The sequence below is a fragment of the Quercus lobata genome, chromosome 8, assembly GCF_001633185.2.
Source record: "Quercus lobata isolate SW786 chromosome 8, ValleyOak3.0 Primary Assembly, whole genome shotgun sequence".
Lineage (NCBI taxonomy): Eukaryota > Viridiplantae > Streptophyta > Magnoliopsida > Fagales > Fagaceae > Quercus > Quercus lobata.
In genome coordinates this window covers 23,322,540-23,336,342 of record NC_044911.1, presented here as the reverse complement: position 1 = coordinate 23,336,342, position 13,803 = coordinate 23,322,540, and the positions used below count along the sequence as shown (strand labels likewise).

The window sequence follows — 13,803 nt, the reverse complement described above, 5'->3', positions numbered from 1 at the left end:
ATGTTAACATGACTGCCAAAATCTATCGGTAAAGTGACGATGAAATTACATACCTAAACAAAATAATGTTCAAACATCTATAATAATTGATCTTAGGGAATCAATCATTACAATAGAAATTGTGAAAGAGGAAAAAACATCTTACATCTAACCGCAAAGGATATATGCATCGTCATTCACATCATTATTAATATTTACATCCATTTCACCAAACGAGACATCATTGCAATTTTGTTCGCTATAACACGTTTAGAAAGTTTATTAAGCTTAAGGTTATACTAAGTATTCGGCTCAAGTTTCTAGCTTCTAAAATGTATGGAATTTAAAATTAAAATTTTTTTTTAAATTTTTTTGAAGGCATTGACTTTCCTGGTGGATCTATAAAAGCATGGTGCGTATTTGATTTAACCCAAGTTTCATTACATTTGTTTTGTTCTTAAAGATGTGGCATTAGGTATCGTGCAAAGAGGGAAGAGTTGATTGTGTGACACTAGTTTCATTTCACTTGTATCACTCTTGATGCATACCATGGGATGCTTGATCAAAATAGGATAGTTGTTGTATGATATATGTCATGGAATGCAAATCACCTTCCCACTCATAATTGAACCTCAGAATCTATATCTTTGATTTTAGGGGAACACTAGAACCCTTAATGACTTTAATGTTATAAAAATCAATTAAAGAAAGGTTAATAATCAACGATGTTCACTTATGATTTAAGCATTATGTGCTCTCGTGGCAATTTGACCAAATATAATACTTGGAACTACTCAAGTTTGACAAATTGAAGTTCCAAAAAAGTGCTACATAACTAAATAAGTTTGGTCGGATGTGTTTCTTTTAAATTTTTCCTAAAATTATTCTATTTGAATTAAAAAAAAAGGGGCAGAAAGCAACTCTACAGCTGTCACTAATACATGACTTTGAAAGTACAATAGAAAGCAGCTATACAACTAATCAAATAACCTCAGACAAGGATTGGACCAGTGCGGTGGCAGCCTCCACCTGTGGGATCAGTGAAAGCGAATTTTGACAGGGCGGTGTTTAGGGAGGAGCAGGAGGGCGGCATTGGGGTGGTTATTCGCAGCAATGAGGGGCAGGTGTTAGCTGCTCTGTTCGAGAAAGTTCCCATGCCAACATCAGTGGAGATCTTGGAAATGTTGGCGGCCAGTAGAGCTGCTCTCTTTGCCTGGGAACTCGGCTTTCGCAAGGTGTGCTTTGAAGGAGATGCAGACCTTGTGGTGAAGAGTAACTGCAGGAGGGGAAGGCTTCAAATGCGCTGGTTGGACACTTGGTAAAAGACTTCACGTCTATAGGGGGTTATTTTCAATCCTACTCTATCATCCATGTGAGGCGGTAGGGTAATTATGTTGCTCATGCATTAGTTAGGGATACTAGGTTCTCTTTTCCGTTAAGAGTTTGGGGGGAGGTTGTTCCTCCAAACATTTTGAATTATGTTGTAAAAGACTTGGTTTAGTTATATATTTTCAACCTACGTTGGGTTGTTCCTCAAAAAAAAAAAAAAAAAAAAAAAAAACTAATCAAATAACCAGTGAAAGTTCATAATTTTAGTTTTTTGATGAATGTTGACTTTTGTTGGAATATATTCATGTTACTGAACAGTCCCTAGGCCCCACTGCATTTTAGTTACTTCAGTCTTCCACAATTTATTTATATTTTTAGGGAAGTATACCTTAAAATACACTTTGATTTAATAAACTGCACGCGCGCGCGCACACACACGCGCACACACACACACACACACACACACACACACATATATATATATATATATATATATAAGAATAATATGAGGAAAAAAAAAGGGCAGAGGTCAGGCTAGTAGCTAAAGGCTTTACTCAAACATATGAGATAAGAAATAAACAAGGTATCCAAGAAGAAGTCTGTGCGGCTCCTGCTCTGTAGAGAGTAGAGACTAGCCTATGTTCCAATTATACGTTCAAAATGCCTTCCTAATTCCCTCCTCCACGGGACGTGAACAAAGACGAAGAGTGGAGAGATGGCCATGCCCCATAATAGGATTGGAGAAGCCAGGAGCCAAGCCAGAAGAGAAGGAGAAGATATTATAGACAAGGGGACAGATCGGATCACGTTGAATATGGAAAGATTTTCTTTCTATGTGAATCTGAATCAATAGTTGATCTCATCTGAGTAAGGCCTTAGCAGCGAAAGCAGTCTCCTGCCCTTCTCTTTTGGATGAATGGGGTTGGGTGGTTTAGAAGGTGATTTAATGAGCTGCGTATAAATTAAGAGTGATATGAGTAAAAAAAAAAAAAAATGTATTAATCATTTTTATGTAATAAATAATAAATGTAAATTCTTTTTTTATGAAACTTTTTTTTAATGTTTAAAATTTAAACTATAATGGTGAAGCTTTGTTGTAATTAATTTGGACAATTTAATATAATAGATGTCTCTTAGGGTCCATTTGGTTGGAAATGTGGACAAGTGGAGGGATGAAAAAAGTAAGTTTGTATAAATTTAATCATATACCATTGCTAAAAAATGATGCCCAATTAAAAAAAAAATGACAAAAAAAAAAAAAAATATATATATATATATATAATCACCCAAATTTATTAAAAAATAAAAATCAAGGGTACTAAAGCTCAGAAAAGCAAATGACAAAAAAAAAAAAAGGAAAAAAAAAGAATGAGAACAAAATCAAACAGTTATTAAAATTGGAATTAAAAAAAAAAAAAAAAAAAACACCTACTAAAGTCCATGTGTAACTTGCACATGAGAATTTTTGTCCTTCACTCATAAGATTTTCTCCTACCAAGTTTTCTCCCCCATTTTGGGGAGAAAACTTTTTAATGGCCCAAGTGGGCTCCATCATTATTTTTCCCTCTCCCCCTCTCAATTAAACACCCTCCAAAAAGTTTTTCCTCTTTTTTTATTTTTTATTTTTTTATAATTTTTTTTCATCCTCTCTAAAATCCACTCCAAATGGAAATAGGTGAAGTGGTCTACATGAATAAAACTTCTATTCCTAATGTAATTAGGAGAGTGACAGGCGATGGTAGGAGGTTTTATATAAAGCTTGGGACGTGTGTTTCAGATATAGAGATATAGTGAAAAGAAGAAAATAAGTGTGCCGCATAGTGAAAAAAAAGGTGGGTGCCGCATAGTGAAAAAGAAAAGAAAAAGGATTGTCGCCTTTGAGAAAGATAATTTGTGTGTGAGAGTAAAGAAAAATAAGAGAGATTTTTTTCTTTAGCCGTGAGGCATACACAAAAATTATTGTAATTGATTTGATAATAGTGAAATTATTCGGAATTTGTCCCGTGATTTTTCCCTTCAAAGAGAAAGGGTTTTCCACGTAAATATTTTGTGTTCTTGTGTGTGATTACTATTTTGGATTGCTAATATTTGTGATAATATTATTTAGGACCCAACAAGTGGTATCAGAGCTAAGGTTAGAGTGGAAGCGATGGTCGAAGAAGAAGGCAAGGGTATAGGAATTGAGAAATTTGATGGAACAAACTTCGCATATTGGAGGATGCAGATTGAAGATTATCTCTATGGAAAGAAATTGCATTTGCCTCTTTTGGAGACGAAACTTGAAACTATGAAGGATGAAGATTGAAATCTTTTTGATAGACAGGTATTGGGAGTTATTCGATTAACTCTGTCAAGATCAGTTGTGCACAATATTGTGAAAGAAAAAACCACAGTGGATTTGATGAAAGCTTTGTCTAGAATGTATGAAAAGCCTTTGGCTAACAACAAGGTGTATCTGATGAAGAAGTTATTTAATCTGAAGAAGACATAAGGCACTCCTATAGCGCAACATCTGAATGAGTTCAATACAATCACAAATCAATTATCCACAGTGGGAATTGAATTTGATGATGAGGTTCATGCGTTGATACTTTTGGCTTCTTTACCAAACAGTTGGGAAGCCATGAGAATGGCGGTGAGTAATTTTGCAGGGAAAAGCAAACTCAAATATGATGATATTCGAGATTTGATTTTAAGTGAAGAAGTTCGCAGGAGAGATGCAAATATAGACAATGCATAAGATCAAGCTTTTGTCACGGAGAACAAGAGTAGAGGTAGAAGTAGAGGACCTAATGATCGGAAATTCAATGGTAGGTTACAATCAAGAGATAGATCTCTGTCACGCCCCAAACCCAAAAGGGTCCACGGCATGAGAAATCACATCTCAAAGTACCTGTAGATTTTTTTTTTCTTTCCTTTTTGACAATTCAATCCACAAAAATTATATCAAGTTCTAATATCAAGAATTATCATTATAATTCCATTGAATATACTCTCAGAGTAAGTTAGAGCTCTAAGCATTAATTACAATGACTACTGGCCACAAAATAATAGAGGTTTGAATAAATAATTACATATCAACAGCTTGTCCCATCAGTGGAAATAAAGTCACAACCACTATAATATACAAAAGAATGAGTCAAGCCTATTCTAAGATGTACAACATCTAATATCTCCATTACAAAAGTTCAGCCTCCATCAGTAGTTAGTCTAACTACTATTAGCCACCAAAAAACTGTCTCAAAAGATTGTTGTCTACTCTGAAAAGTTTATAAAATAATGGGATGAGATAGAGCCCAGTAAGTAGCGCAATTGATGGGGGTGGGGGAAATGCAAGTTTCATGATAATGGACATTTTACAAAACATTTCATAATCTAGAAATTTCCATAAAAATCCAGCAAATCCATTTTTCTTAATAAAATGACAAGAATGATTAAAAGAACATAGCACCAAGCTTTTTTTTTTTCAAAGTATTCCATCATGTAACTACGTACTATTTACTGTGAGCTATCAAAACACCCTTTTTAAAACCTGAAAATCCAGCCCAAGGCCACATGAAAAGCCGCCATAAAGACGTTAGGTATGCCACAAAGACATCAAGTTATGCCAGGAAGACATCAATTATGTCACAAAGACTCAGTTATGCCACGAAGACATCAATTATGCCACAAAGACATCAATCCGCCACAAAGACGGGGTGCCAAGATACCAATGTCACAAAGACTACGACATCTGGCTGGGTAATCACCGGGTAGTCATGTGTCACCGCCCAAGGGTAAAAGCATAAAGAGCTCACAGTTTACATGAAATCAAAACACTGTTCAATTTCAAGTAGTTTCACAAAAACCCTTGAAATACCCAATACAAGGTTCTCAAATTTTCCAAAATCATTTCTTGTCAATAACATTTTCTATCAATTTCCCAAATATCACAAATCAAGATAAAACATCTTTAGAATTTGCAAATAATGCAACAAATCCATAAAAGCCATTCTCAAGAATTATATAAAAGATGTTTATCTCTTCCATACTAACAAATCATACATTTTCCCATATGCAATATTAAACATGATGCGCTTTTCATATATATAATCATATATAATAGGGTCACAACACAATACTTTTTAAGAAATACATAGTTCCACAAATAATTTTCCAATATGTGTTTGACCCAAACAAAGTTTATGCAACATGATTATCTTCCAAAAAAATTCCCATTAAAAAGCTATTTACCTTGCAACCCGCAAAAAGCCTAACTCTCCAAGCTCCAAAGGAGATTAGTTAGAACCTAAACAATACCATGCAAACCTATCACAATAAGCATAAAGCTTGACATTGCATTTAATTATGAATTAGAGATTGCTAACTAAGCAGTTAATTAGGCAAGCCTAGTAATTAACCTCACAAATAATATATTTCACTTCCAAAGTTTCTCAACAAATTAACTCACAAGACATAGGCTCCAATTTATAAAATTTGCCCATTCAATATCGTCTCCCTAATACTAAAATCTTAACAATTTATGAGTCGCTTCCATAAGATTTACACAACATCATTAAAGACCCATGAAACCAAAATCAGAATATCCTCCAACACAACCATTTAAATCTTTTACTAGCTCCAAATAAACTCAATAAAATTATATTCACAATCTATTTCACATTAAAAAGCCAAAACTCCCAAATTTTCACCACTTAAATAACCACCATTGCAAAAATCATAAACCCACTCATCAAATACATCCACCAAGACCAAAACCCATACATAAAAACACATAAATATCACTTCTAATGCTCATAAATCACATGGGTATTATTATTAAAACTTAGATAGACATAACCTCAAGCAAAAGCATATAAACCCACCAAAAGATTAGGAACTTTCTACCGCAAATAAATAGAGATGAGTGAGCCTTACCTTATTCTTATGGAGTTTTCCGGTATACTTTGCCGGAAAAAGATGGTTGAGGTGATGAGAAGTGAAGGTGCCGGTGGGAGAGTGAGGGAGTGAGAGAGAGAGGTGTGTTGTGTTGAGAGAAAATGAAAAAGAAAAGAAGAGCAAAGAATGAGTGTGGCCGGCCAAAGAGAGAAAAGAGATATTTTACAAATGAGTGGCGGGGAGCAAATGGGTAGGTGGGGTCACACGTGTGGCCCCTTAAAATCTAATCCACCTTTTTTTTTTATTGGCTGGGGCGTTACAATCTCAGTTCAAGGAAACTAGAGAATGCTTCCATTGTGGGAAAAAGGGTCACTTAAGAAGAGATTGTTGGCATTGGAATAAGGAACAAAATAAAGGAAAATATGAAAAGAATGATGGTGAGAAAAATACTACAGTTGCTGTGATTGATGGGGATGTTGTGGTGTTCTCTATTGAAGAGTAAAAGTGTGAGCATGTTACTAATAATGATGTTGAGTGGGTTGTTGATTCTGCAGCCCCCCACCATATTATCCTTACGAAGGGGTTGTTTACCACGTACAAAGCAGGAGACTTTGGTACATTGAAGATGGTTAATTCTAGTTACTCAAAAATTGTGGGAATTGGTAATGTGTGCATTAAAACCAATGTTGGTAGCACTATGATGTTAAAGGATGTGCGACATGTTCCAAATTTAAGGATGAATGTGTTTTCTACATTGGCCATGAATCGAGCGGGTTATTGTAACTATCTTGGTAATGGAAGATGGAAACTTACTAAGGGGCCATTGGTTGTTGCAAGAGGACATGCATGTTGCGGTTTGTACAGGACTCATGTGAAGACCTGTAAGAAGAAGAAGTTCAATGAGATTAAAAATTTTGAGAGGACTCCGAAGATGAATGTTGGGATTAATGGTGTTGAAACCAAGAGAGTAAAATTCTCATTGCCTAATAGTGCTTCAGAAGAGGAAGTGGTAGGTGATGAAGAATATGAAGATGCTAAGGCTACATTGGATGACGATGAAGTGAAAGATCCTAGAGGGGTTGAGCAGGGGGAGCAATATCCTCCACTAGAGATTGTTGAACCTCATGAGAAGAGGACTACTAGAGAACATCAAACTGTTAGCTTCGAGAATAATTGGGCTTCTGATTAGAGGGAGCCAAGAGATTGGATTAAGGATATCCAAGATGAGATTAATTATTTGAGAATGAAAGGAATTGACGTTGATGAGATGTTCTCAGTATTGGTGAAGATAATGAAGAAGATCAAGCCTTGTGTTGGCTTGGCTAACATAAAATTGAATTGAAGAGATGGAATGAAGATCTCCTCCCATTGGTGGGCTAGAGGGGGAGATTGTTGGGTGCACATGCATCATAGCCCAGTCCACTTAGACTTCTATTGCAAGTGGAAATATGTGAAGTGCTCTATATGAATAAAACTTCTATTCCTAATGTAATTAGGAGAGTGACAGGCGGTGGCAAGAGCTTTTATATAAAGCTTGGGATGTGTGTTTTAGATTTAGAGATATAGTGAAAAAAAAAGGTGGGTGCCACATAGTGAAAAAGAAAAGAAAAAGGATTGTTGCCTTTGAGAAAGATAATTTGTGTGTGTGAGAGTAAAGAAAAATAAGAGAGATTTTTTTCTTTAGCCGTGAGATATACACAAGAATTATTGTAATTGATTTGATAATAGTGAAATTATTTGGAGTTTATCCCGTGGTTTTTCCCTTCAAAGAGAAAGGGTTTTCCATGTAAATATTTGTGTTCTTATGTGTGATTGCTATTTTGGATTGCTAATATTTGTGATAATATTATTTGGGACCCAACAATTTATAATTAATTTGATTATTATAGGTAAAAAATGGTATGGTCCCATCTACTTTCTTAGTTTCGCATTTCGTACATTATAACAATATCTGCATAATTTACTTCAACCTAAAATTTGAATGTATATGGATAGAAAGTCATTGGTTATGAAGTAGGTGAAATTATTAAGCACATGGGAGGATTGTTAAAGTAGTCCTCCCAACCAATGAAATAATGACACACATGCAAATGTGTGAGTCCAATTCCTAATTAGCATAAGAATGAAAAATAAAAAATCACTAGGTGATGTCACATTTGCATAAATAACAATATTTTATTGATAAGAAATACTAGAATGACCACTTTAGCAGTCCTCCTAATAAACCTAATAATTTCTCATGAAGTAGAACTCATTTTATTATGTGTATAAGAAAGTCGTTGATTAGAAAGTAGAACTCTTTTTATTGTGTGTTAACAAGTCGAGGTAGCCCTCAAATTACCCAAATTTTTTTTTGTTGACATTAACTTCTTATTTTACCAGCATTATAGACAAGATCAGATAGATGATGGATATTATTGAATAATATTGAAAAGCTTGATCTCCAACACTACTTGACAAGGGGAGGGGGTAGAAAAACACCTAAGATGCACGGACACTTTATTTAAAGTGTTGTATCCATAAGCGAAACTAAGGGGGCGAGAGGGGGCAATTACCCTCCCCACCTCCCCCAAAAACTCTTATATAATACACTTTTGTTTTTATAATACACTTAACAAAGCATTTTGCCTCTGGCAAATTTTTTCTATCTGAAATTTGCCCCCTAGCATAAATAAGAAAACCTCTCTACTTCTAATTTTAAAAAAACACTATCTTATGTCCATCAGTTTGTACAAGTACTTAGCACATTTTATTTTCTAATGAAATCAAAGTTTAATGGGCCCCACTTAAAATTAAGAGTTTTGTTCTTTTGATAGGTTTTCACACTATGAACGGTAAATGATTTACGTATATAATTTTGTTCACAATAAATTTAACAATTGTCAAAATAATACTATATACATAATATTTTTTCCAACAAATTTCACAATTGTTGAACTATCAACTCTCATGTAGGCCCGTGGGTTCCAGTTAGCTCAATTAGTAAAGTCTTTGATGGTTGAATAAGAGATTTAGAGTTCAATACCTGACCACACCAAAAATCGATTGGTGTTTTGGTTTGATGATAAAGAACTATTATCAGAAGCGGACGCTATAAGTTGAAAACTCTCTAAAAAAAAAATTTCTCAAGTAAGCCCACCACTTATTCTACTCTATTGTCTACCATTTATATAATTATGAAAGTCAACTTATGAACATTCCAACTCTCCTCTTGGTGGGTCTACACAATTATTATATCTTAAAAAAAAAAAAAAAAAAAAAAGTTGAGGAATGTTCATATGTTGCACCTTGCCTCCGCTCTTTTTATAATCACTTTAGTTTTTAATATTTTTTAGTCTCAAACCCTATTCTTGCTATGATCCAAATTTCAACATCTTAAAAGAATAGGGAAAAAAAAAATTTAAACTCTATGTATTTAGATCTCTTAATTATATTAATATATAATTGTTTATTTAGTTTGTTATTAATATCAATTAATTTCTTTTAGATTAGTTTTGCTTTCAATCTCGCTTCCTCCCCTGAACTGAAAACTTGGCTTTGTCACTGGTCGTATTTGTGTCGTAACAGTATCCTATTTGTTATATTATATTATAATTTTTCAAAAATTGCTTGTGGTGTCGTATCGTACCCATACTTGTGTTTGTGAATCCTAAGGAAACACTCTTATTCTACTGCAAAACTTTGCAGGGATGACAATGGTACTTGGTGGAGTTGGATTTGGAATGCCCCATCCCATCTCCTCTTCAAGATGGGAAAAACCAATGCAAAGCAGATTTAGGGCGGGTTGGAAGTATTTAACCACACACACACCACATGCAGAGTAGGTTCGGGACAGGTTGCAAGTATTTTACTTCTACAAGTAATTATTAAGTACTCTTAGAATACAGTAATGTGGTGCTTCTTATTCTCACATTCATGGTAAACCCCGCTAACTATAATAATAATAATAATAATAATAATAAAATACACATTTTTCTACTAATATAATCAAGATAACTTGTATTAAAGATACAAATAGTATAGTAGTTTTATTTTTATTTTTGATACCAGTCCCAGAGAAACATGCATTGAACAAAAGGAAACATTACAGCAAAGTTCACCAGGCTTAAACATAGCCTGGGTTTAGCCTACAGTGATGTACAGGAAAGGAAGTAGTAATATAAGCCCAATCCAAAACATGAGAGATAACAACTGTAGGAACAAAAAGGTGGCTTACAATGAGACCCTGAAGATGTAAATGATGAAGATCAGAAAAGAGGGTCTGTTCTAGCCAAGTAGGCTTCCTAGTTTGATTGCAAACCTGGTCAAGCCCCTTACTGTTACTCAGGATTAGAATTCTGTTGAAACCCAGCTCCTTGGCCTTAAAAACAGCTTCGCTCACAGCATCCTGGATAGCAAGGTAATGATTCTTTTTCCCACAACTGCTGCCCCCTGAGAATAGGTTGACTCCTTCCTGGTTCAAAGCTTCAAAGGCAAAACCACACTTCTTGGATCTTTTGTTCTTGAAGGCTGCCACTTTGAGGATTACCTGCCAATTTGGCTTAGTAAGGTTCTGCATATGCTGCTGTCTGGGTGTAATTTCCTGCTGCCCATCCGTTTGAAATGCTTCTTGATACCTCTATTGTCAGCAAGAAATAGTATAGTAGTTGAAATTATGTCTTGAAGAAATGATTTTAGTGTCAAGTCTATTGATAAAACTGTTTATCAAAGGAAAAGAGAGTTTGCCAATTTCATTATCTTCAAAAAATATTTTGGCAATTGGCATGAATACTAAAGTAACCGAAGATAAAAGATTGGATTTTTCCCAAGAACTTGTAGATCAGTTGGTTGGCACCTTTTGGTGTGTTCATGACATCTAGGGTTTAAATCTCCCCTTTCCATTGTAGCTATCAAATTATTTTTTTTAAAATAGACTTAAAAAAAAATTCTACTAGACAGATTACAAGAAGGCTGGAGCTCTATTAACCTAGAACCGCAAGGATGGAAATAGGATTTTATATTAGGAGGGCAAAATATGAATGCAAATGTTGTTAAAATGTCATCTCCTATTTTATTGCAAAACCTAGTTTTGGTGGGCTTGGGTGGAAAATAATCATAAACAAATTGTGTCACATATAAGTCTTGATAGTGTGTTTTGCATCCTCAACAGCTTTTCGATTGATTGAGATGTTTAATTGTTCAATCAATCAGTGGCGACTCTAGGAAAATTTGGCAGGGTATTTCTCAACAAGCATAAATTACACAATTTAATAAAAAGAAAATTTTATATATTGATAACAACAACAATCAAAAAATACGCAAATACATAAAATTTACAATTGTCTTTTACGAGTTTTCATATTTTGAAATCGTTGCATGATAGTCTCATTATCAATTCTACAAGCTACATCTTTTTCAATATACACAATCAAGCAATCATTCATTCACTGATCTTCCATTCGATTGCGCAATTCATTCTTTATATATTTCATTGCTGAAAAACTTCTTTCTACTGTTGCAGTAGCAATTGGAAGGGTCAAGCTAACTTCACAAGCAAATAGACTAAGGGATAAGTCTCATGCTTCCTTGTGCTCACTAACTTTTCAGCAAGTTTACTAACTCCTTGAAGCTCTAAAGAGAAGTCGTTGCTGTGCATATCAAAAATATAATTCTACAGTTGAGAGTCAAGTGCCAAAATATCTGTCCCAAGAAAATCAGAGGGATAGAACTTAGCTAGATGTATCAACTTTTCCTTATCGAAAACTACAAATGAATTACTTGGATTCAAGCAAACCATACAAAGTAGCAAATCGGTATTCGCCTTAGAAAAACAGTTGTTAAGCTCTTGAAATTGCATATCTATGGCTGTGTAGAATAGCTCAACACAATAATGATGTAAATTTGTCTTTTGTTGAGTGTTGCATTGCGACCTCCCACTAACTACAAATGTTTCATCCATGTTCAAGATAGAAATATCATTCGTGGTACAAAATGAAGATACTTCAGTTAATAAAGAATTCCATTTATCTTCTCTCATCACTTGCAGTCGTTGTTTAGACACTTTAACAAGATTCATAGCATTTATTATATCCTGATTTTTTTTTTTTGCAATGCTATTGACAACTCATTTGTGATCCCTAAAATATTTTTCATCAAGTGTAAGGCAAAGACAAATTCAAAAGATAGAATTGACCTCATAATAGATCGAGCTTCAACTTTTTGGTCAGAGAGGCCATCTTCTTCAATAATCTCAAGTACATCAACAACAGCAGAGAACATCAAAATCAAGTTGAGAATAGTCCCATAATATGATCCCCAATGTGTAACAACAGGGCGTTTAAGATTTGTCTCTTGATTCAAACCTTACCCACTTCTACGTACACCATTCTCTAAATCTTCTTTAATTTTGGCAAATTGTGCATCTCGTCTCCTACAAGAGCCTCCAACAACAGTTACTAAATTACTAACCACATAAAAAAATTCAGCAACGTTAATGTGATTTTTAGCAACGACAACAAGTGTCAATTGAAGTTGATGAGCAAAACAATTGACATAAAATGCTGACTTATTCTCTTTCAAAATTAAAGTTTTGAGACCATTGATATCACCTTGCATATTACTAGCCCCGTCATAACCTTGCCCATGTAGGTTTAACAAACTCAAATTATGTTCACAAAGTAAACATTCAATAGCACATTTGAGTGACAAAGCGGTGGTACTTGTAACATGTACAATACCAAGGAACCGCTTTATAATAATTCCTTTTTTGTTCACATAACGAAGAACGAAGGGCATTTGTTCTATCACTGAGGTATTACGTGATTCATCAACTAATATTGAAAAGAACCCATTGTCAAGATCTTTGATGATGGCTTTGGATGTTTCACGTGCAATTGCATTCACAATATCTTTTTGAATATCCGAGTGGGTAAGCTTGCAATTTTTCGGAGCTGTTTGCAACACTTCATTGTGATCCCCCAAAAATTGTACAAGCTCAAGAAAATTTCCTTTATCACTTGAACCTTGAGATTCATCGTGACCACGAAAAGCTAATCCCCGGCATAAAAGGAATCTTATGCAATCAACTATTGCATTTAATTGAACCCAATAATCATGTTTATCTTTATTTGATTGCTTAACCAAAACACTTTGAATGTGTTACTTTTCCTTCAGTAGATCTTCACTCTTCTTGACAGCTTGGTTATGAGCACTATTAACTCCTCCAACATGGGAATCTAACTTCGCAACTTGATTCCAAAGTTTGAATCCATTCGTTACAAAAGTCTCACATTCTCCTTGCTTACCAACATTTTACCGCCCAAATAGGTAGCAATTAAAACAAAATGCCGCATCCTTGTCTATACTATATTTCAACCACTTTCTACCCACATACCATTCGGGTCTAAATCGACGGGGCTTTTCAGAAAAATATGATACAGGGAAATCATGAAGAACAGGTTGACAAGGGCCTTTTGTTAAATAATGTCTTCTTATTTCATCATGATTATTAGGATGATAAGATGATATCTTTTGTCGTAGCCTAGGATCTGAAGGAAGATTTTCTAAGTTAAAGTCAACACGAATTCGCTTAGAAGATGAAGATGAATCTTGCACAGGAAATGAATCTTGCATAGGAGA

General features: G+C 34.6%; 1 long non-coding RNA gene across 1 annotated transcript; it reads right to left on the bottom strand.

Moving 5' to 3' along the window:
- Positions 1-4,351: 4,351 nt before the first annotated feature.
- Positions 4,352-6,350, bottom strand: LOC115954747. Its single transcript, XR_004083951.1, has 3 exons — positions 6,226-6,350; positions 5,542-5,596; positions 4,352-4,568 (listed from the first exon to the last, which is right to left on the bottom strand). It is a non-coding gene; the product is annotated as an uncharacterized LOC115954747 (long non-coding RNA).
- Between the last annotated feature and the right edge of the window lie 7,453 nt (positions 6,351-13,803).